Raw genomic sequence first — 21,994 nt, 5'->3', positions numbered from 1 at the left:
GCTATCTGTTGCTCTGCAGCTCTGTCTTCTTTTGTTTTCCTGCAAACAGCTGGTGCCATGTTGTCCCTGGATTCTCATCATGACTCAGAAAGTCTGCTGTGCTCATCCTGACGTTTTCTCCCTGCACTGTGGCCTGGAGACTTTGTCTAGGCAGTAAGTAGCAGCTGTAGGCTCACCCTGCTTCTTTTCCATCAGGAACCACAGTTCTTCACTGCCTGATGTCCAGTGTCTTGAAAGTGTTATTTTATAAAGTTTGTCTTGTTTTTTGGTTGTTGTTTCGGGTGGAAGGGTTACTTCATCTTGGTAGAAGTGGTCTGTTAGGATATTTCTAATAAGGATGTAAGAAGAATGAAAATAACATTTTTTTCAATTTCTATAATTAGTGACTTCATCTTTATAGTTGCTAAGGCCAGAAACTTTGGAGTCATCCTTGACTCATCTCTCTGCAACCTCTAGTCCAAGATTCTTGTTCACACCACTGCAAAACGTAATATATCCAGAATCTGACAACTCCTCATGACCTCTACTGCTAGCGTTGTGGTCCACTCACACTTTGGGCAAATTACTGAGTCTCTCTGTGCCTCAGGTCTTAATTTTGCAAAATAATGCCTAATAATAGTACCACGTCATAACATTGTTATGAAGCGTAAGTCATTATTTTAAAATAATGCACAGAATAGTGCACAGTGTGCATTAATTATATGAGTGTTTATTAAGTGACAAAGGCAGAGTTGGGATTCTCTCTCATGTCTGACTGGTCCCTGAGATATTGCTCTCTCATGTTACCTTGCTTTTCTTCTGTGCCTAGAGTTGTTCTCAGTGCTGGAAAATACAAAATGGTGAGAGAGTGGGCACCTTCCCAGAAGACACTTGCTAGTTGGGTGACAGGAGCTAAATATGATAGAATCATGCATTGACATAGTGAGAGATCATGGGCTGCATCTGGTACTTGTCCTGGTAAAAGTCCCCACATCCGGGGCTCCCACCCTTCTCCACACTCCCACCCCAGCTTACAGCCTGGGCTGTCCAAAAGCACAGTGGGGAGCTTGTGATTGCCTGATTGCCTGGGTTTAGATGACAAGACTCTGCTGCTTTAGAATTTGGCCCTTGTACCATGGACCTCATTGTCCTGTGTGTGCATTGCTCAGGAAAACACCCTGGAGCAAGGCAGTGCCCTGAGGGCTGCCTGGAGCCAGTGCTCTTGTTTTAGTGTAGGTAAAAATCTACACTCTTACCCCACAGGCATGATTTCATCTCACAATAGAGAGCCCCTGTATGCTTTGTGAGTGGTTTCTGAATTCAAGCAAGCATTTTCTCTCTTGAGAGAAGCTTACAGGTCATGTTCTTGCCAGACTACAGACATGACTCTCTCTCATCCTCTTAGGTAGCAGGGCCAGTTCAGGCTGTGTATCCTAAAACTAAAAGTGGGGTACTAAGGTGGGAGCTACAAGGAATGAAGGGCAATGACTAACAGACATAAGCAGAAAAACAAACGAATGGGCTCTGCTTGACTCTGTTTATCCACAGTCATGATTTACACGTGAAGAAAGATGCTTAAGTTTATTTTATAAAAGATTATTTTCAGTCAGAGATAGGGATGGGATGTTAGACGTTAATTTAATATGGAACAGTTTATGCAGACTCCACTCTAGGACTAAATAGAATTGGAAATGTCAGCCTAGAGCTAGGACATTGCTAAAACGTTTTTCTGAGATTTTGCAGATATTGTCAAGTCAATAAATACATTGATATATGGACTATATTTTGTGAATTTTAAAAAAAATCTAATTTGTGTTACTAGAGCAGCAATAAAAAAGCTAAAACAACCATAATGTATAAATAAATTAGGTTGGAAATATAATAATACTTTTTATTTTGTGCATGTTGCAGTCCATTATTTTATTGGCATTATCTCTTTTTGCATTAATTGACTTAAAACGATCGTCTTTAAAAATGAAATCATAAAGAGCATGAAATTTTGAATGTTGCTTATAAAAATTCACTAATTGGACACATTAATCAAACTATACTATCTTGCTTTTTAACAATTTTAATTAAACTGTGAATTGGGATAAACGGGTAATTTTTGACACCTTGAGAACAGTATGATTATACTAAAACTAAATATGATTGTGTCCTACTATTTTAAAATATCGTTTTTTCAACTGTAGCTGGAGATATGAATAGCATACAGAATGTAAACCCTGGCTGACTCAGTAAGAGGACTGTTAGAGAGTGTCTATGTAAATTTGATGGGTTTAATTAAGCATCAGTTGAACCAAACGCATTTTTTGGCTGCCAAGCTCACTCACTTCTTTGTACACAGTGGTATATTCAGTTAGGTCTCAGGGATGTGGGAGAAGGGGCCATAATGTCTCCATGATTTTTTTAAAATTTAAATGTTTATTGAGATAATTGGAGATTCATATGCAGTTGTAAGAAATAATACACAGAGATTTTGTGTACCTGTTACCTAGTTTCCTGGATGGTGATATTTTGTAGAACTGTAGAGCTGTGTCACAACAAGTATATTTACAATGATACAATCCACTGATCTAATTCAGATTTCCCCAGTTTTACCTGTACTTGTGTATGTGTATTTGTGTTTAGTTCTTTTTTTTTTTTTTTTTGAGACAGAGTTTCACTATTATCTCCTAGGCTGGAGTGCAATGGCACAATCTCGGCTCACTGCAACTTCTGCCTCCTGGGTTCAAGCAATTCTCCTCCCTCAGCCTCCCCAGTAGGCAGGATTACAGGCATGCATCACCACACCTGGCTAACTTTTTGTATTTTTAGTAGAGACGGGGTTTCACCATGTTGGCCAGGCTGGTCTCAAACTCCTGACCTCAGGTGATCCGCCTTGGCCTCCGACAGTGCTGGGATTACAGGCTTGAGCCACTGTGCCTGGCCTTGTGTTTAGTTCTATACAGTTTTGTCACATGTATAGGTTCATGTATCTACCACCACCATCAAAATACAGGACTGCTCCATTACCATGGGACCCCTCACCCACCCCAATTCCTTACCCCTGATGACCACCAAAATCTGTTCTCTGTCTCCAAAATTTTGTCTCTCAAAAATGTTATATGAATGAAATCATACAGTGTATAACCTTTTGGGGTTGACTTTTTCCTTCAGCACAGTTCCCTGGAGATTCATTCAATATATGTGTATACCAGTAGCTTATTCCTTTTTATTGCTGATTATTATCTATGGTATATATATACCACAATTTGTTTAAACATTCACCCACTGAAGGACATCTGGTCTGATTCCTGTTTTTGGCTATTACAAATAAAGTTGCTATGAACATTTTAGTACTGGTTTTTGTATTAACATAAGTTTTTCTTTCTCTGGGATTAATGTTCAAAGGTAACATTGCTGGGTTGAATGGTAATTGCATGTTGAGTTTTATAAGAAACTGCCAAACTGTTTTCCAGAGTGGTTTTACCATTTTATATTCCCACCAGCAATGTGTGAGTGATCTAGTTTCTCCACATCCTCGCCAGAATTTGGTGCTATCACTAATTTTTATTTTAGCCATTCTGATGGGTATGTAGTCATATTGCATTGTAGTTTTAATTTGTATTTTCCTGATGGCTAATGATGCTGAACAACTTTTCAAGTGCTTATTTGCCATTGCTGAATCCTCTTCAGTGAAATGTCTATGTTTTTGCCCATTTTCTTTCTTTTTTTTTTAAATTTAAGTTCTAGGGTACATGTGCACAACGTGCAGGTTTGTTACATACGTGTACATGTGCCATGTTGGTGTGCTGCACCCGTTAACTCATTATTTACATTAGGTATATCTCCTAATGCTATCCCTCTCCCCTCCCCCCACCCCACAACAGGCCCCATTGTGTGATGTTCCCCACCCTGTGTCCAAGTGTTCTCATTGTTCAATTCCCATGTATGACTGAGAACATGCAGTGTTTGGTTTTCTGTCCTTGCAATAGTTTGATCAGAATGATGGTTTCCAGCTTCATCCGTGTCCCTACAAAGGACATGAATTCATCCTTTTCTATGGCTGCATAGTATTCCATGGTGTATATGTGCCACATTTTCTTTCTTCTTTTTTTCTTTGTAGATTTCTTTTTTTTCTTTTCTTTTTTTTATTATACTTTAAGTTCTAGGGTACATGTGTACAACGTGCAGGTTTGTTACATATGTATACATGTGCCATGTTGGTGTGCTACACCCATTAACTCGTCATTTACATTAGGTATATCTCCTAATGCTATCCCTCCCCCCTCCCCCTACCCCACAACAGGCCCCGGTGTGTGATGTTCCCCTTCCTGTGTCCAGGTGTTCTCATTGTTCAATTCCCATGTATGAGTGAGAACATGCGGTGTTTGGTTTTTTGTCCTTGCGATAGTTTGCTCAGAATGATGGTTCCCAGCTTCATCCATGTCCCCACAAAGGACGTGAACTCATCATTTTTTATGGCTGCATAGTATTCCATGGTGTATATGTGCCACATTTTCTTAATCCAGTCTATCATTGATGGACATTTGGGTTGGTTCCAAGTCTTCGCTATTGTAAATAGTGCTGCAGTAAACATACGTGTGTATGTGTCTTTATGGCAGCATGATTTATAATCCTTTGGGTATATGCCCAGTAATGGGATTGCTGGGTCAAATGGTATTTCTGGTTCTAGATCCTTGAGGAATCACCACACTGTCTTCCACAATGGCTGAAGTTTTTGCCCATTTTCTAATGATTTTTTTAGTTGTTGAGTTTTAAAAAATATTTCTGTATCCTAGGTAGTACTCCTTTGTTGGATATGTGGTTTGCAGCTATTTTTTCCCAGTCTGTAGCTTCACATAAGCTTTGAAAAGTTTTTAATTTTGATGAGGTCTCTTCATGACTTTTTAATGTTTGGTCTTTTTTGAAAAATAGGGAGAAGTACCTTCAATAGAATTAGAGCATTTTTCTGTTTTAATTATTTTTATTCTTTTTTATTCTCTACCTTCTTCCCCTTGACTTTTACTCTCTCTTCAGCAACATAAACTTTTTCTTGATTGTGAAAAATATTGTAAAGTATTAAAATTATACTTTATTTCAGTGTTCTTAATGTTCTTTAATAAGGAACATCACATTTTTCTCTTGCCTTTTACAAACACCTAGAACATTTCCTTTTTGTTTGATGACATTTTTTGCAAGTATTTGTTGGCAATTGTTTATGCTCTTCAACAGTTACATGCTAACTATACAATCTTCCCCTTTTTCTTCAAAACCAGACCCGTGTGCAGATGGCATTTCATTTTTATCACAGTTAATAGTGACAGAACGGCCCCCTAGAACCCACAGAGAAAATCCCTGAGCTTGTATATTTATTTTCTCCAGTTATGAGAAGAAAAGGCTACCCTCATCCATCAGGATTTAGATATGCCTTTCCTGAGTGTCCCTGGTCACTGGGCCTACCAGTGACTCTCCTGCAGTCCATCCACCATCAGAGGTTTGCTGTGTTTCCTTTTTTTTGTGTGTCCCTTGTAAAGGGGTCAGTCCTAGCTATGAGGGCATCCAGGCAGTGCTGACTGGTCTGCTTCTGAACTTCCAGGGACCAGCAGCACCAGGGGTTGTGGGAGGGATGCCTTGCACACTTGACCCAGCTGCATGTTGTGTGCAGTTGAAGAAGCAGCCCTGGGTGAGGATTGTGCCCCAGCTTCCCACATGGCCCAGACCTGTGGTAGGTCCCTGAGCCTCGCTGAACACTTCTTATTCCCTCCTGTAAAGAAGGGGAAGGGGAAGAATACAACCCACCCTGTCTCCTACGAAGGGCAGTCCAGAAAATTTCTCACATCCCTCTGTTTGTGGTATCTGACTCTAGTGAAAGAAGGTACCCAGTGACTTTCCTTGCTGTATGGATACAGAGAGAAATGTACTTATCAACTCTTGGGTAGATAAAAAGATAATGATACCAAACCTGCTAACAAAAAGCACCTTTTTCTTATGAAACTGACAGGACTTCTAGAATCTTCCAATAAGTAGGAATTAGAACTCATTCAGTTAATTCAATAAAGATATATTAGCACCTACTTGATGCCAGACACTTTTCTTCGCAGTGAGGATACAGCAGTGAACAAAAGGAAGGAAAACCTCTGTACTCGTGGAGTGTATTTTAGGGGGGAAGATAGATGATCATGAGATGAAATGTATAGTATGTTAATCAGTAATAACCACTCAGGAGAAAAATAAGGTGAGGAAGGGAGATAGGAAGTACCATGGTGGGGGTGGTGGTATAGTTTTAAGGAAGTTGGTCTGAGAAAATGTCCTAGGGAGAATGATTTCTGGGTTAAGACCTGGAGTGAGTGATGGGAAAGCCATGCAGATACCTAGTGGAGGAAGAGCAGTGCAGGCAGAAGGCACAGCACCCTAAAGGCCCAGGGGTGGGCCTGGGCTATGAAGGAACAGCAAAGAAACTCATGTGGCTGGATCACAAGGAGTGATGGGAGTTTGAGTCCATAAATATGATGAAGAGGATCACACAGGGATTTTTAGGTCATTTGGCTTAACTCTGGGTGGCATGGGAGCTGCCGGAGGGCTCTGAGTAGAGGAATGGATAGTCAGAGTCTGACTTATGTATTAATGGGGCCTCTGGATACTCTGTTGACTGTAAAATGCACAGGATATGAGCAAAGGCAGAGAGACCAGGTAGGAAGTCATGGCAATGGCTTAGGACAGAGACGGTGTCTTGGACCAGGGCAGGAAATGTGGAGGTAGCCAAAGTGGTTGGGTTGTGCATAGATTTTCAATGCAAAATAAAGGATTTGATAATACGTTGGAGGTGAGGGGTAACAAAAGAGAGGCATCACAGATGACCCTCAGGTTTGGCCTGAGCAACTTCACAAATGGAATTGTCATTTCTGAGACAAGGATGACGTTATGAATGATTTGTGTCAAATAAGTCCTAGATAATACTGTAAGAGCATTATGTCTTTATTTTAAAGGTGAGGATTAACACACATAGAGTAAAATGCATTAAAGTGTACTTATTTCCAAATTATAGCTTTGCAGGAACACTATATCTTAAACATATTTTATTCATCATTGGAATTTGGGGGAAATATTTTTTGTTTGTTTCTTTAATAATTTACATCTTAAATCCTTTATCATTTTTAGCTGTTCTGAGAAACAAGGCACATGTCTCTCTGCCACAGATTGAAACATAAAAATAATTTCTTCCACAAGTATCTTTTAGCCCTATTATACATACTCATAATATCCTGGCCCTATAGGGAGAATAAAGTATAATCTTTGCCCTTAGGGACCATATTATTTAGTTGAACATAAATAAATGATGTGAAAACTGCAGAATAATAACAAATTCAAACCCACTGGCTGACAGTTTTTCATTTCTTGACTTCGTGAATGTGTATGTCACCTCCTCCTCTGGAATATCTATCACAAAATGACAGTGTTTTGGTTCTGTGATCTGAAAGATGACTTACTGGAAAGAGCACGTGAAGAAAATGTGTTATATCATTCCTGATGAGTAAGGAAGCCAACTGAGGTTTTGAAGCATGCCTCACATAAAGGGCTTTGATGTGGTATAATTGTGGGTTTCACTGGTACCTGAGTAAACCCATGTAGATGATGACATCTCATGAAAAACACATGCTGCTTAGTCAATTTACTAGTGAAATAGTGTTGGGGGAATCCAGCCTATAGGCAGTCCTCATGCTCAGCAGAAAAATGTTCTGACAATTAAAACAATTTTAATTTGAATCTTATTTTCTCATAGAAAAAGTGATGTGACAGAAAATGTTGATTCTAACTGGGGATCTGATGCCCAACATTTTATAGAAATTACCATAAACATTGTACTTAATTACATTTATTTTCAAGTGTAAGTGGCATGCTATTTAGTATAGAACTTAGATAGTATTTAAAAACTCGATGGCATTTTATTTATGCTAACACTGTCTCATGCTATACCAGAAGCTGCTTTTGTTTTCATGCATTCTACTTAAATTTTACTAAAGCAAATCAGAGCAACTCTCATGGCACTTAACAGAATTCAAAAGAACTTTGTTCAGATTTTTACCATCTTCTTTGAAAGAAACTTTGGACTGGTTGATACATTTTTTAGAAACGGATTCAAGAATAATTTTCTTTCTGCTGGGCACAGTGGCTCACACCTGTAATCCCAACAGTTTGGGAGGCAGAGGTGGGAGGATCACGAGGTCAGGAGTTCAAGACCAGCCTGGCTAACATGTTGAAACCCTGTCTCTACTAAAAATACAAAAATTAGCCAAGCATGGTGGCATGTGCGTGTAATCCAGCTACTAAGGAGGCTGAGGCAGGAGAATCCCTTGAACCCAGGAGGCAGAGGTTGCAGTGAGCCGAGATCATGCCACTGTACCTCAGCCTGGGTGACAGAGTGAGACTCTGTCTCAAAAAAAAAAAATAATTATTATTTCTGTCATTTCTCTGATATTTTGTTGAAAAGGCTTTTTCCTCTAAACTACATAAACTAATCTGTTTTTTTTATGAACAGTAACTCTCTTAGCAATGGCAGAAAACTATGCCATCATAGATAGCTACAGTTGCAATCAGCTAGGTACCAATTACATTGCCCATCTGTTTCATAATTGTTATTTACATTTCTTAGCAGAGATATTTCATGCTTTTCCTTTTCCTTTGATTTATTTGCACTGGTTTTTTTTCACCTGTAGATCACACTTTAGATCCCCAACGCTTTATTTTTATCTATCTATCTATCTATCTATCTATCTATCTATCTACCTATCTATCTATCTATCTATCTACCTACCTACCTATCTATCTATCTACCTATCTATCTACTTATTTTTTGAGGCGGAGTTTTACTCGTCGCCTGGGCTGGAGTGCAGTGGTGCAATCTCAGCTCACTGCAACCTCCGCTTCCTGGGTTCAAGTGATTCTCCTGCCTCAGCATCCCGAGTAGCTGGGATTACAGGTGTCCGCCACCGTGCCGGCTAATTTTTGCATTTTTAGTAGAGACAGGGTTTCACCATGTTGGCTAGGCTCGTCTTGAACTCCTGGCCTCAGGTGATCCACTGCCTTGGCCTCAGCCTCCCAAAATGCTGGGATTATAGGCGTGAGCCACCGCACCCAGCCGATCCCCAACACTTTATATAACAAGGTGTTATATAACAAGACTGAAAGCTTCAGTGCAAATGGCAGCCTTACTCAGATTTGCTATACTGTGAAAAAAAAATCCTCTCTCAGCCTTCAAATCATAAAAATCACCTGATTAGAATGCAGTTTTTAATAGGATAAATGACTGTGAAGTGATGAGACCTCTCTTTGTATGATAGCACTGAGAAATTCAAACAAATCTTAACGGTCAGAGCAGCCAAGGCAGCCTGTAAACTTAGGCTGGGCTTGGCCTGAAACCTGTTTGAAACTATTTTATTTGGTTTCTTCAGAGATGTTTTCATAGCCACATAAGTAAATTCGTTTTTTATGTTATGGTGATAGGACAAAGAGAACGATATTAGTCAAAGGGGGAGTGAGCTGTCTTCCTTGTCATATGGCTTAGCTCTGCCCCCTTCTCTTCATTCATGGCTGCTTAAGCTTCTGATGGATCCTGAAGGGAGTAGATAAACTTGCCTTGTGGCTTTGGAGCCATCACATTTGATCTATGGGCCTACTCCCCTCTCCTCATCTACTGGGATGAATATTAGTAGTGATCTACTTGTGAGACTTGGGTTTCCCAAGAAGAAAACAATTAGGTGATCTCTCTCCCCACCCCTCACCAAGAAATCAAAATAAATTAGAATCTTCCTTTCAGTATCTGAGAGTATTTAAAGGTGTTTTAAACCACTAGAGGGAGCCCATATTGTTCTGATTTCTGAAACCTGTAATGTTTAACAGCTTGATTTTATTGCCTATAGAAAAGGATCTCTCTAACCAATGACTGGATCACTACATCCATAACTGTAGTGTTCTCCCTTAGTTTGCATTTTTTCTTTTTTCCCAGTTTTTTTATTGTGGTAAAATATACATAATACAAAATTTACTGTCTTGACCATTTTAAGTGTACAATTCAGTGGTATTAAATACATTTATAATGTGTAACCACAGTAATCATCCACCTCTATAATTCTTTTCATCTTGTAAAACAGAAACTCTATACCCATTAAACAATAACTCCCTATTATCCCCTCCACCTAGCTCCTGGAAACAGCCCTTCTACTTTCTGTCTTTATGATTTTGACTATACTAGGTATCTGATATAAGTGGAGTCATATAGTACTTGCCTTTTTGTGACTGGCCTATTTCCCATAATGTCCTCAGGGTTTATCCATGCTGTAGCATGTCAGAATTCCCTTAGTTTTTAAGGCTGAATAATATTCCATTGCACGTACATACTGCATTTTGCTTATCCATTCATCTGTTGGTGAACACTTGTGATGCATCCACTTTTTAGCTGTTGCCTTACTTCATTTGTGTTGTTATAAAAGGAATACCTGAGGCTGGGTAACTTGTTTTTAAAAGAGGTTTATTTGGCTCATGGTTCTGCAGGCTGTACAAGAAGTGTGACACAAGCATCTCCATCTGGTGAGGGCCTCTGGCTGTTTCCACTTGTGGTGCAAGGTGAAGGGGAGCTGGTGTGTAGAGATCACATGGTGAGAGAGGAAGCAGGAGAAGCGGGGAGGTGCCAGGCTCTTTCTAACAACCAGCTCTGGCAGGAACTAAAAGAGCGAGAACTCACTCATTACAGCAAGGATGGCACCAAACCTTTCATGAGGAATCTGCCCCCATGACCCAAACACTGTCCACTAGGCACCATCTCCAATATCAGGGATCAGATTTCAACATGAGGTTTGGGGGAACAAATATACAAACTATAGCAGCTATTGTGAATAATGTTTTATAAACACAGGTATACATGTATCTCTTCAAGATGCTGGTTTCAGTTCTTTTGGATATATACCCAGAAGTGGAATTACTGGATCATATGGTAATTCTATTTTTAATTATTTGAGGAATTTCCATACTGTTTTGCATAGTGGTTGTACCATTTTACATTTCCACCAGCAATGCACAAGGATTCCAATTTCTCCGTATTCTCACCAACACTTGTTATTTTCTGGTTTTGTTTGTTTATAGTAGCCATCCTATGGGTGTGAGGTAAGGAGAAAAGTGGAAAATCACCAAACGGAGACCATCGTTGATACTGGTGTTCTTGTACTCTGTGGCTTAGAATAGGATGTGGGTGAAGTAATTGGAGACAGATCATTTTGATAGCTCCTTGGCTGGGGTCTGTGGCTATCCTCCTCCCCTTCTCCATAATACTCACTGTCATCTTCCACCACATTTCTTTCCACCAATCCCTGGACAGATTTAGTTCCATTCAGCAGAATATCAGTCATGTGTGGACATTATTATGCTGGGCTGTGTGGCAAAGTAGAAGGTGAATAATGAGCTGTCTTTCTTGTCAGGGTAACAATCTTAGTCTTCATTGCATCCAGGTAATGTGTTTTGGCCTCTTTCAACCTCTCTTCCCTTTGCTTTCCTCTGCCTCTCTACTAAGAAGCTTTGACCTCATGATTTCTCAGACCCCCTTCACTGCTTCAGATTCTCTAGATTTTTCATTTTGTGTTTTATTGTCTTTTTAAAGTATTGGGAATTTATAAGATTTTACACTTCCTGCTATAGTTTGGATGTTTGTCCCTCCAAACCTCATGTTGAAATATGATCTGTAATGTTGTGGTGCCTAATAGGCAGTGTTTGGGTCATGCGGGCAGATCCCTCATGAATGGCTTGGTGCCATCCTTGTGCTAACGAATGATTTCCCACTCTGTTAGTTCCTGCTGGAGCTGGTTGTTAAAGAGCCTGGTACCTCCCCTCCCTTTGCTTCCTCTCTTGCCATGTGACTGCATAGCTGGCTCCCCTTCACCTTCCATCATGAGTGGAAGCAGCCTGAGGCTCCCACCAGATGGAGATGCTGGTGCCATGCTTCTTGTACAGCCTGAAAAATCATGAGACAAATAAACCTCTTTTCTTTATAGATTACCCAGCCTCAGGTATTTCTTCATAGCTATACTAATGGACGATGGCATCTTCTGTTTCAGAATACAACTAATTTCTTCACTGAGAGATTTGAGTTGATTCAACTGTACATACAGCGCCCTCCCCAGCCCTCTTACATACCTGTGTTATAAGATGGTCTGCCTTCCGTTTTTGTTGTTGTTGTTGTTGACCACCATTCTAGGTTGAGCTATAGGAAGTCATGTAGATGTCAAAGCTTATGGAGTCTTTCTAAACCTTCTAAGATTATGCCAACCCAATTCAGAGTATATACACTGATAAAGTAAGATATTTATTAGGATAATTTCTGTAATGGTTGTGTTTGTGCACTACAGTGTCACTCAGGGTTGAAAAGGCAAATCGTGATTTCAGTCAATTACATTCAAGACTGGTTTTACTATTAATACCTGCAGAGTTATAGCTTAGGACAGAAGCTTAAGAGATCATACCACCACATTTCACTGAGCCTAAGGTTAACTTCTCCCACATTTTAGTACCTCTGAAATTGAATGTATTTTACAGTGGCTATCAGGTAGCTGCCATCGTCAACATGTGGACAAATTTGAATGTCAACACTGGGCCATTTCTGGTAGTGTGATTTGGCAACAGCAACTCCTCATGGTTTCAGTCAGTATAGAAAATGAATTCTGGGTGGGGCTATAAACCTTTCATTGACCCCTTTTGATAAGATCAGAAAAAGCACCAGCATGGAAGCTTGCAAATGGATGCCAGCTGCTTGGAAGGAAATCCTGGATAGAGTGGTGAAGCACTGTTTTAAGGACTGCTGCATCACCCACACTGCTGAGGCCACATAAGAGGATTTTGTATTGGAAAATTTGTGCATTGTCAACTCTGAGATAAAACTTGATTTAGAAGTCTTGGACTCTGAATGTTTAAAAAATCTAGTAGTACATGGCGCTGGGCGCGGTGGCTCACGCCTCTAATCCCAGCACTTTGGGAGGCCGGGCAGGTGGATCACCTGTGGTCAGGAGTTCAAGAGCAGCCCGGCCAACATGACGAAACCCTGTCTCTACTAAAAATACCAAAAACAAAAAACAAAAAAACAGCTAGGTGTGGTGGCATGCACCTGTAGTCCCAGCTACTCAGGAGGCTGAGACAGGAGAATCGCTTGAACCCAGGAGGCGGAGGTTGCAGTGAGCCGAGGTCACGCCACTGCACTCCAGCATGGGCGATAGAGTGAGTGAGACTCTGTCTCAAAAAAAAAAAAAAAAAAAATCTAGTAGTACATTAACAAGCCTATATTTTGCTTATATTTTGTAGGTAGCACAGGAGTGATTATTAAAAAAAAAAATCTATCTAAAGAAGTTTTAAAAAGAGCCCTTCAAATTAGAATTCTAGGTAATAAGAACACTTTCTTTAATTATTTAATTGGCAGTATTTTTTTGTCTTGGTGGTATATGGGAGAATGGTGTGTCTTACGGTGTCTTACAGTTTTTGGTGTCCTAGATTGTTGAAAGAATAATAGTGGGAAGTGTGGTTTGCCTGCATTTCTGACCTTCCTCTCTAGCACCCAGTTTTTGTACTGCTGCTGATCCTGGCTTCTGTGCCTTGCAAATGCCCTCTTCCCCTGCTCAATGCTCCTCCTGTCAGCCTACTTCCTATACTTCCTTTGATGCTCAATCTAAGACAGACTTCCTCTGCCAAGCCCTCCCTAGTAAACACTTCCCCATCTAGAGCATTCAGTGTACTTCTATGGAGGTATATCATTTGAACTATACACTTGACTGTACATGGCTGTGGAAATGTTTTATATTTGTTTCATGACTGGGTTCCTCAACTGTAAAAGATTGTAAACTCTTTGTGATAGGGTCTCTGTACCCTATCACAAGTATCATTTGATAAATACTTGCCAAGTTTATTTTCACTCTGCATTTGCCTGTGCCATTGTTAGAAATTTGAAGACACGTGAAAAACAAGGACAAACAGGGACAAACTGCCCCTCTCTCTAGTGGTTTCTCTACATGAGCCCTGAAACTGTGGTGGAGAAGGCTCAATGTAATCCCCTGGTTTTGGTGTGATTTTTAGCTTCTTCCTCAGTACTCACCACCACCTCAGGTAGTCGGGTCTGGGGACTTACCCCCGGTGCCCATGCACCACAGCCTCAAGACTGTCGCATTGCAGAACCATTTGACAATGAACGATCATATATGTGTGTTTACCTTATATGCATATAGCAAGGATTAAATTATTTTATAGCACTGAGTACAAGAAATGTTATATCTTATTTTTCTGATTTTTATTCCCCTCTTACCCTACCTGCTGAAAAGGACAGTCCCATTCATATTTTGACTGCTTTTTGCTTCTCCCTAGGGATGCGCAAGAATAAGAGGGAGGATTATATTTTTTGAAAAACAAAGGACAGCATCAGTAAATCTCAGCTATAGTAAGCTGCATAGTCCAGACTACAAAGTAGAGGGAAGGGAATGGCTGGGTTTCCTCAGTGCTAAGCTTTGGACTTGGGATCTTTTAGGCAGGCTTTGAAAGCCACGGGAGGTGGTGTTTATTCCCCACTCTTCCCTCCATATGCCATCCCATCAGAGTTTCTGTTACTTTCTAGGACATGCTGGGGGCAAGTCTCTCCTATTGACACAATTGGTAGGTAACACTGCCATCAGGGATTGTCCTCCCAGGTTAGGTCACATCTGCCCTACTACACAGTTCTTCCCTCAATCAGCTGGATTTTGCAGGGGTGGAGGGCAGTTGGCTTGCCCGCTGAGTACCACCCATATTCTGGGGAGGCATTAGAAATATCCAAGGTCAGAACAGCCAGTGGCTTCCCAAGAAGTGGGCAGGAAAACTCCCACTGTCTCCTTGCTGTACCTGCCAACAGCCAGTCAGTGGCCAAACCAAGCATCAAGTCTTATCCTGCTGCACATACACACTTTGCAGTGCAGAACAAGGCTTCAGTGATTCATACTTGTTAAAGAAATACATGAACAGAAAATTTGATGCTACTTACATCCTTTTAAAATAATTACCAGATTAATGCTTGATTCACAGCTGAGAATTTATTCTGATAGGGACACAGTATATGAGTCATTCCATATAAGAAGTACAGAGATGATGCAACAAAATTACAATTAAGCATCACCATTAAGATACATGCATGAGTTCCACTCTCAGGTCTTTTAGAGTAGCTCAATTTGTACTGGCTTTTCCTTTCATATATCACAGCAAAAACAGTATCAAAAATATTGTATTTGAGGTGAATTAATAGAAATACAGAATAAAAATCTTTATTTCATAGAAATATGTAAATATATATCACAGAAATATACAAATCCCCCTCTATGCTGCTTCCCTCCCCCATGCAAACCACAGGCATAGGAAGGTTCTGTAGGAGGGCAGAGGGCATCTGGGAGGTGGTAGGGGCCCCTCCCTTCCCTCACTCCAGGGACTTAGGCTCCTCAGGATGTCTGTCTTAGGAACAGCTTCCCAAAGATTCAGTAGGGTGGATTCATTAACTAGCCTTAGATCCACCCTGCTGAGGGAACACAAGCCTGAAAGGGAGTTCCTTTCTCTACTTTTCTGGGACTGGAGTTTTCTGCAATCAGGAAAAACAGAGCAGAAAGTGTGTGCTGCTTGCCAAAGGTTGAAACTCTGAAGACAGTTCTCCCAAAGAAAGAGGAGGCAAAAGAAACATGTAAGGAGACAGGGTTATGTGACTAGGGGATACTTTTCTTTGTTTTGTAAACTATTAAAGTTTTCTATCTTTTCTCTTTAATTACAAAAGCATTACTCGCTTATTACAACCAGATAAAGATTATAGAGATTTCCTTCTGTGCACACGCTGACTTTTGTATGCTAGGTAAGTTTGCATGTGCCTCCTGTGGAGTAAGGAAGTAGGAATTACACATTTACCCTCCAGTAGGTTTATTGTCTGCACTTAATTCAAAATCACAAAAATCTTTTGAAATGTGACAGAATAAGAAAAAGTGCTCACATATATACTCTTCATCCCATCTACCAAAGAAAATTCTGCAATTGCTAACCCAGTCCCATCCCCTATCCCCATACTGCCAAGTAGGGTTGTTCTTTGTCTTTAAGGATGCAATATATGAATATAGGAAATTCCATAGCTGGCTGAGGACATGGCCTAAATCACTGTGCATCATCAGGAACAGGAAGGAGCTTACATCACTGTACATCTTGAGGAACAGGAAGGAGAAAGGGAGAAGAGAACAAAAATCAGAGGAGGATTTGAATTTTGGTTTGGACTTGGTTTAGTTGGGTGCTGTGGTTCAGGGGTGGGGGACAAAGGATAAGCTTCAGAGTGGTGAAGTGTGGAGAAAACTGGTGGGAAGAAAGGGGGAGACATGGTAAGTACCATGCAAAAAATGTGAATAAAGAATAGAATAACCAGCTTGGGCAACATGACGAAACCTTGTCTCTGCCCCTGCTCCCTCACCCCCCAAAAAAATATATATGTAAATTAGCAGGGAGGGTATTGTGGTGTGCCCTTGTAGTGCCAAGTAGTCGGGAGGCTGAGGTAGGAGGATTGCTTGAGCTTGGAAGATGGAGGTTGCAGAGAGCCAAGATCGTGCCACTGTGCTCAAGCCTGGGTGACAGAGCAAGAACCCGCCTCAAAAAAAAGAATAGAATTGTTCTTAAATTAGGTTTTGGTTTCTGATCTGTGCTTCTGAAATTTGACACTCCTTAGGAATAGACCACTAGGGTACCATGTTTGTCATGGCTACAATGGGGTTGCATATGTCAATATATACAGGTAAATAAATATATACCTTGCTCTTTGTAATGGCTACAGAATATTCCACAAGGTCCAGCTTTTCTCCTGTCAGTAGGCATTCTGATTGTTTTCCGATATTTTGAGTTACCACCAGTGTAACTTTTCTATACACATACCCTTTTTCAATAGAGTATATATTCCTAAAAGCAGGATTGCTGGATCAAAGAGTAGGCACTACTTTTAATAGGTACAGTGAGATCATTTTCCAAAAGTGTCCTGGTAACTTATTTATGAGAGCTCCATTTTCATATACCTTACTGTCTACTTGCTCTTAAAAATATTTTTCCTGGCCAGACGTGGTGGCTCATGCCTGTAATCCCAGCACTTTGGGAGGCCGAGGTGGGCAGATCATGAGGTCAGGAGATCGAGACCATCCTGGCTAACATGGTGAAACCCCATCTCTACTAAAAATACAAAAAAAATTAGCTAGGTGTGGTGGCGGGCACCTGTAGTCCCAGCTACTCGGGAGGCTGAGGCAGGAGAATGGCGTGAACCCAGGAGCAGAGGTTGCAGTGAGCCGAGATCGCGCCACTGCTCTCCAGCCTGGGGGACAGAGTGAGACTCCATCTCAAAAAAAAAAAATTTTTTTTCACAAATTGGATAGGCAAAATGTTGTCTGAGGTGGCATTAGGTTCAATTTCCTGACCAGCATTGAGAAAGAATACTTTCTTATTATGTTCAATGGCCACTTGCCATGCCTCATGTGTGAAGCTGCCTACACATGACTTAAGCTCATTTTTCTTTTGAGTGTGGTTTATCTTCTTCTTGTGAATTTGCAGCAATTTTGTATTTTAAGTATATTAACTCTTTGGTCACATGTTACAAATATTTTCTTCTATCTGTTGTTTAGTATTTTAATTTTGTGTCTGGCATATATCACATACATACTTTTTTCCATTTTTTATATAACCCAAGTGTATATTTTGCTTTGTTTCTCCTGGTTTCTTGTCTTGCTTAAGACTTCCAAATAATCCTCAAAATTTCTTGGTGGAGTTTTGAATTTTGTTTGCTATGTGTCTTATTTACATTTAGATGTTGAATTAATTTTGAAATTATTTTTGTTTTTTTTAAATTATTTTTGTTTTGAAGTAGGAGTCCAACTTCATATTTTCCAAAGAAATAGTCATTTATATCATTTATTAAACCGTCTTTTCCAGTAACCTAAAGTCCCACTTTTATCACGTTATTTTGAGATTCTCTTCTATTTCACTGACCTTTTTGTCTGTTTTTGAGCCAATCCATATTGTTTTGATTATAGTTGTTATAGTAAGTTTTAGTATTTGATAGGGCAAAATTTTTCCTAAAAATTTTCCTACTACAATTTTTCTCTAGAAATTTGTTGATAATTCTTTTATTTTTTTTATATAAACTTTAAAATTACTTAGTTCAGCTTCAACAAAATTCATTAGGCCCTGATTGAAATTGTGTTACATTTGTATATGAATTTTGGAAGGAATAACACTTCTGTGATGAGTTTGTCCTCCTAAAAACGTATTCACTGTCTCTGTTTGTCAATGGCTTATTACATATCCTTCAATAAAATTTTGTAGTTCTTTCATATAAGCTCTGTACTTTCCTTGTTTTTCGTTGGTAATTCATTGCATTTATTTCTCTTGTAAATAGTATTTTTCTAATCAATCTTCATTTTTAACTAGTTCTTACTGCTATAAAGAAGAGCTTTTGAAAAATATGTCCCATAACTACTAAGCGCTCTTATTAGTTATAATTGGTTGTTAGTTTTTCTTGGGTTCATACTCATAGCTGCAAATGAGGATAATGTTTTCTTTTTTCTGCTAATACTCATACTATTTATTTATTTATTCATTCTATTTTTTATTTTTTGAGATGGAGTTTCGCTCTTGTTGCCCAGGCTAGAGTGCAATGGCGCAATCTCAGCTCACTGCAACCTCCGCCTCCTGGGTTCAAGCAATTCTCCTGCCTCAGCCGCCTGAGTAGCTGGGATTACAGGCGTCTGCCACCATGCCCAGCCAATGTTGTATTTGTAGTACAGACGGGGTTTCACCATGTTGGCCAGGCTGGTCCCGAACCCCTGACTTCAGGTGATCCGCCTGCCTCAGCCTCCCAAAGTGCTGAGATTACAGGCGTGAGCCACCACGTCTGGCCACTTATACTAATTATTTTATGTTTGCTCTTATTGCATTAGCTAGGGCCTCAAAAACAATATTGAAAACATCTCTGTCTTAGTCTTTACTTGAATAGTGATAGCCTTATTATTTCACCATGTAATAAATTGTTTGCAGGCTGGGTGTGGTGGCTTATGCCTGTAATGCCAGCACTTTGGGAGGTAGAAGTGGGAGGATTGCTTAAAGCCAGGAGTTTAAGACTAGGCTAGACAACAAAGCAAGACCCCATCTCTGTGAAAAAATGGAAAATTAGTCTAGTGTGGTGGTATGTGCCTGTAGTACTAGCTACTCAGGAGATTGAGGCAGGAGGATCACTTGAATCCAGGAGTTGGAGATTACAGTGAGCTGTGATCATGCTACTGCACTCCAGCCTGGGTGACAGAATGAGACTTGTGTCTTAAGTTGTTTGCTGTGGGTTTGTAATAAATGATTTTTATTTAAGTATATTTTTCTACTTCTATTTTAGATCATTTTCTGTTTGTTTATCTTAATTGGGAATAACTATTGTATATATAGCAAGTGCTTTTTTAACCTTTATGTTTTTTTAACCTTAAATTATTTTTTATTGTGTTTCTTACCTCATTCAAGAGCTAATGGTCCTTTTTTGTGGAAATGTGGTAGCCTGTTTAGTTGCCATTATTTTAAATAATTTCAATAAATAAATGGCATATTAAATAAATTGTCTGATGTCCTGAAGAACAGGCATTATCAACTGTTTGAAGCATCAATTTTTTTTTAAATTATACTTTAAGTTCTGGGTTACATGTGCAGAACGTGCACTTTTGTTACGTAGGTATAAATGTGCCATGGTGCCATCAACCCGTCACCTACATTAGGTGTTTCTCCTAATGGTTTCCCTCCCCTAGCACCCCATGCCCCACAGGCTCTGGTGTGTGATGTCCCCCTCCCTGTGTCCATGTGTTCTCATTGTTCAACTCCCACTTATGAGTGAGAACACACGGTGTTTGGTTTTCTGATCTTGTGATAGTTTACTGAGAATGATGGTTTCCTTTCCCTGCAAAGGACATGAACTCATCCTTTTTTATGGCTGCATAGTATTCCATGGTGTATATGTGCCACATTTTCTTCATCCAGTCTATCATTGATGGACATTTGGGTTGGTTCCAAGTCTTTGCTATTGTGAATAGTGCCGTAATAAACATACATGTGCATGTGTCTTTATAGTAGAATGATTTGTAATCCTTTGGGCATATGCCCAGTAATGGGATGGCTGGGTCAAATGGTATTTCTAGTTCTAGATCCTTGAGGAATTGCCACACTGTCTTCCACAATGGTTGAACTAATTTACACTCCCACCGACAGTGTAAAAGTGTACTTATTTTTCCACAGGCTGTCCAGCATCTGTTGTTTCATGACTTTTTAATGATCACCATTCTAACTGGCATGAGATAGTATCTCATTGTGGTTTTGATTTGCATTTCTCTAATGACCAGTGATGATTAGCATTTTTTCATATGTCTGTTCACTGCATAAATGTCTTTTTTTGAGAAGTGTCTGTTCATATCCTTTGCCCATTTTTTGATGGGGTTGTTTGCCTTTTTCTTGTAAATTTGTTTAAGTTCTTTGTAGATTCTGGATATTAGCCCTTTGTCAGATGGAAAGATTGCAAAAATATTCTCCCATTCTGTAGGTTGCGTGTTGACTCTGATGATAGTTTCTTTTGCTGTGCAGAAGCTCTTTAGTTTAATTAGATCCCATTTGTCAATTTTGGCTTTTGTTGCCACTGCTTTTGGTGTTATACACATGAAGTCTTTGCCCATGCCTATGTCCTGAATGGTATTGGCCAGGTTTTCTTCTAGGATTTTTATGGTCCTAGGTCTTATGTTTAAGTCTTTGATCCATCTTGAGTTGATTTTTGTATAAGGTGTAAGGAAGGGGTCCAGTTTCAGTTTTCTTCATATGGCTAGCCAGTTTTCCCAACACCATTTATTAAACAGGGAATCTTTTCTCCACTGCTTGTGTGTGTCAGGTTTGTCAAAGATCAGATGGTGGTAGATGTGTGGTGTTATTTCTGAGGCCTCTGGTTTTTTCTGAGGTGTTCTGGTTTTTGGAATTTTCAGCCTTTCTGCTCGGTTTCTCCCCATCTTTGTGGTTTTATCTACCTTTGGTCTTTGAGGTTGGTGACCTCAGTTGGAAATGCAGAAATCACTCATCTTCTGCTTTGATCTCTCTGGGAGCTGTAGACCGGAGCTGTTCCTATTTGGCCGTCTTCCAACCTTTATGTTTTAATTTATGGTTATCTTTTCACTTAAAAACGTAATAAATTATGTTGATAGTGTTGCTAATTTTAAGCTATCTCTGCATTCCTGAAATAAACCATGTTATATTATTATATTATATCATATTCTGTATATTTTTCTGTTAATTTGTTACTGGTGGTGAATCCATATGGGTTTGCAGCAACTTCAGTTCTTGCCTCTTCAGAAGGATTTGACCAAGGGGTAAGGCCGAAGGAGAGACCGAGGCAAGTTTTAGAGCAGGAGTTAAAGTTTACTAAAAAGCTTTAGAGCAGGAATGAAAGGAAGTACAGTACACTTGGTGGAAGAGGTCCAAGCAGGTGACTTGTGAGATGAAGTTTGCAGTTTGACCTTTGACTTAGGGGTTGTTTGTTGTTTTTTCTTGGAGATGGAGTTTCACTCTATCCCCCAGGCTGGAGTGCAATGGCGCAATCTTGGCTCACTGCAGCCCCCGCCTCCCTGGTTCAAGCGATTCTCGTGCCGCAGCCTCCTTAGTAGCTGGGATTACAGGTGCCTGCCACTACGCCTGGCTAATTTTTGCATTTTTAGTAGAGATGGGTTTTCGCCATGTTGGCCAGGCTGGTCTCGAACTCCTGACCTCAAGTCATCTGCCTGCCTCAGCCTCCCAAAGTGCTGGGATTACAGGCATGAGGCCACTGTGTCTGGCCTGACTTAGGGTTTTGTATGTTGGCATACTTCCAGGGTCTTGGATTCCTTCTGATTCTTCGCTTGAGGTGAGATGTCCACATGCACAGTAGCCTACTAGTGCTTGGGAGATGAGCATGCACAGTGTGTTTACTGGA

General features: G+C 40.0%; 1 protein-coding gene across 29 annotated transcripts in view; it reads left to right on the top strand.

Moving 5' to 3' along the window:
• Positions 1 to 21,994, top strand: part of ANO10 (anoctamin 10) — a 325,787-nt gene that overhangs the window by 178,909 nt on the left and 124,884 nt on the right. Inside the window, exon 12 of one of the 29 annotated variants that reach the window (XR_010155571.1) lies at positions 50 to 153. The exons of the other annotated variants lie outside the window; for them this stretch is intronic. The gene's annotated coding sequence lies outside the window, so the exon portion shown is untranslated. The remainder of the gene's footprint in view (positions 1 to 49; positions 154 to 21,994) is intronic. 29 annotated transcript variants of the gene reach the window in all.

The sequence above is a fragment of the Pan troglodytes genome, chromosome 2 (assembly GCF_028858775.2).
Source record: "Pan troglodytes isolate AG18354 chromosome 2, NHGRI_mPanTro3-v2.0_pri, whole genome shotgun sequence".
NCBI classification, from domain to species: Eukaryota; Metazoa; Chordata; class Mammalia; order Primates; family Hominidae; genus Pan; species Pan troglodytes.
Note: the sequence above shows the minus strand (reverse complement) of the source record. Positions and strands in the feature narration are given on the sequence as shown.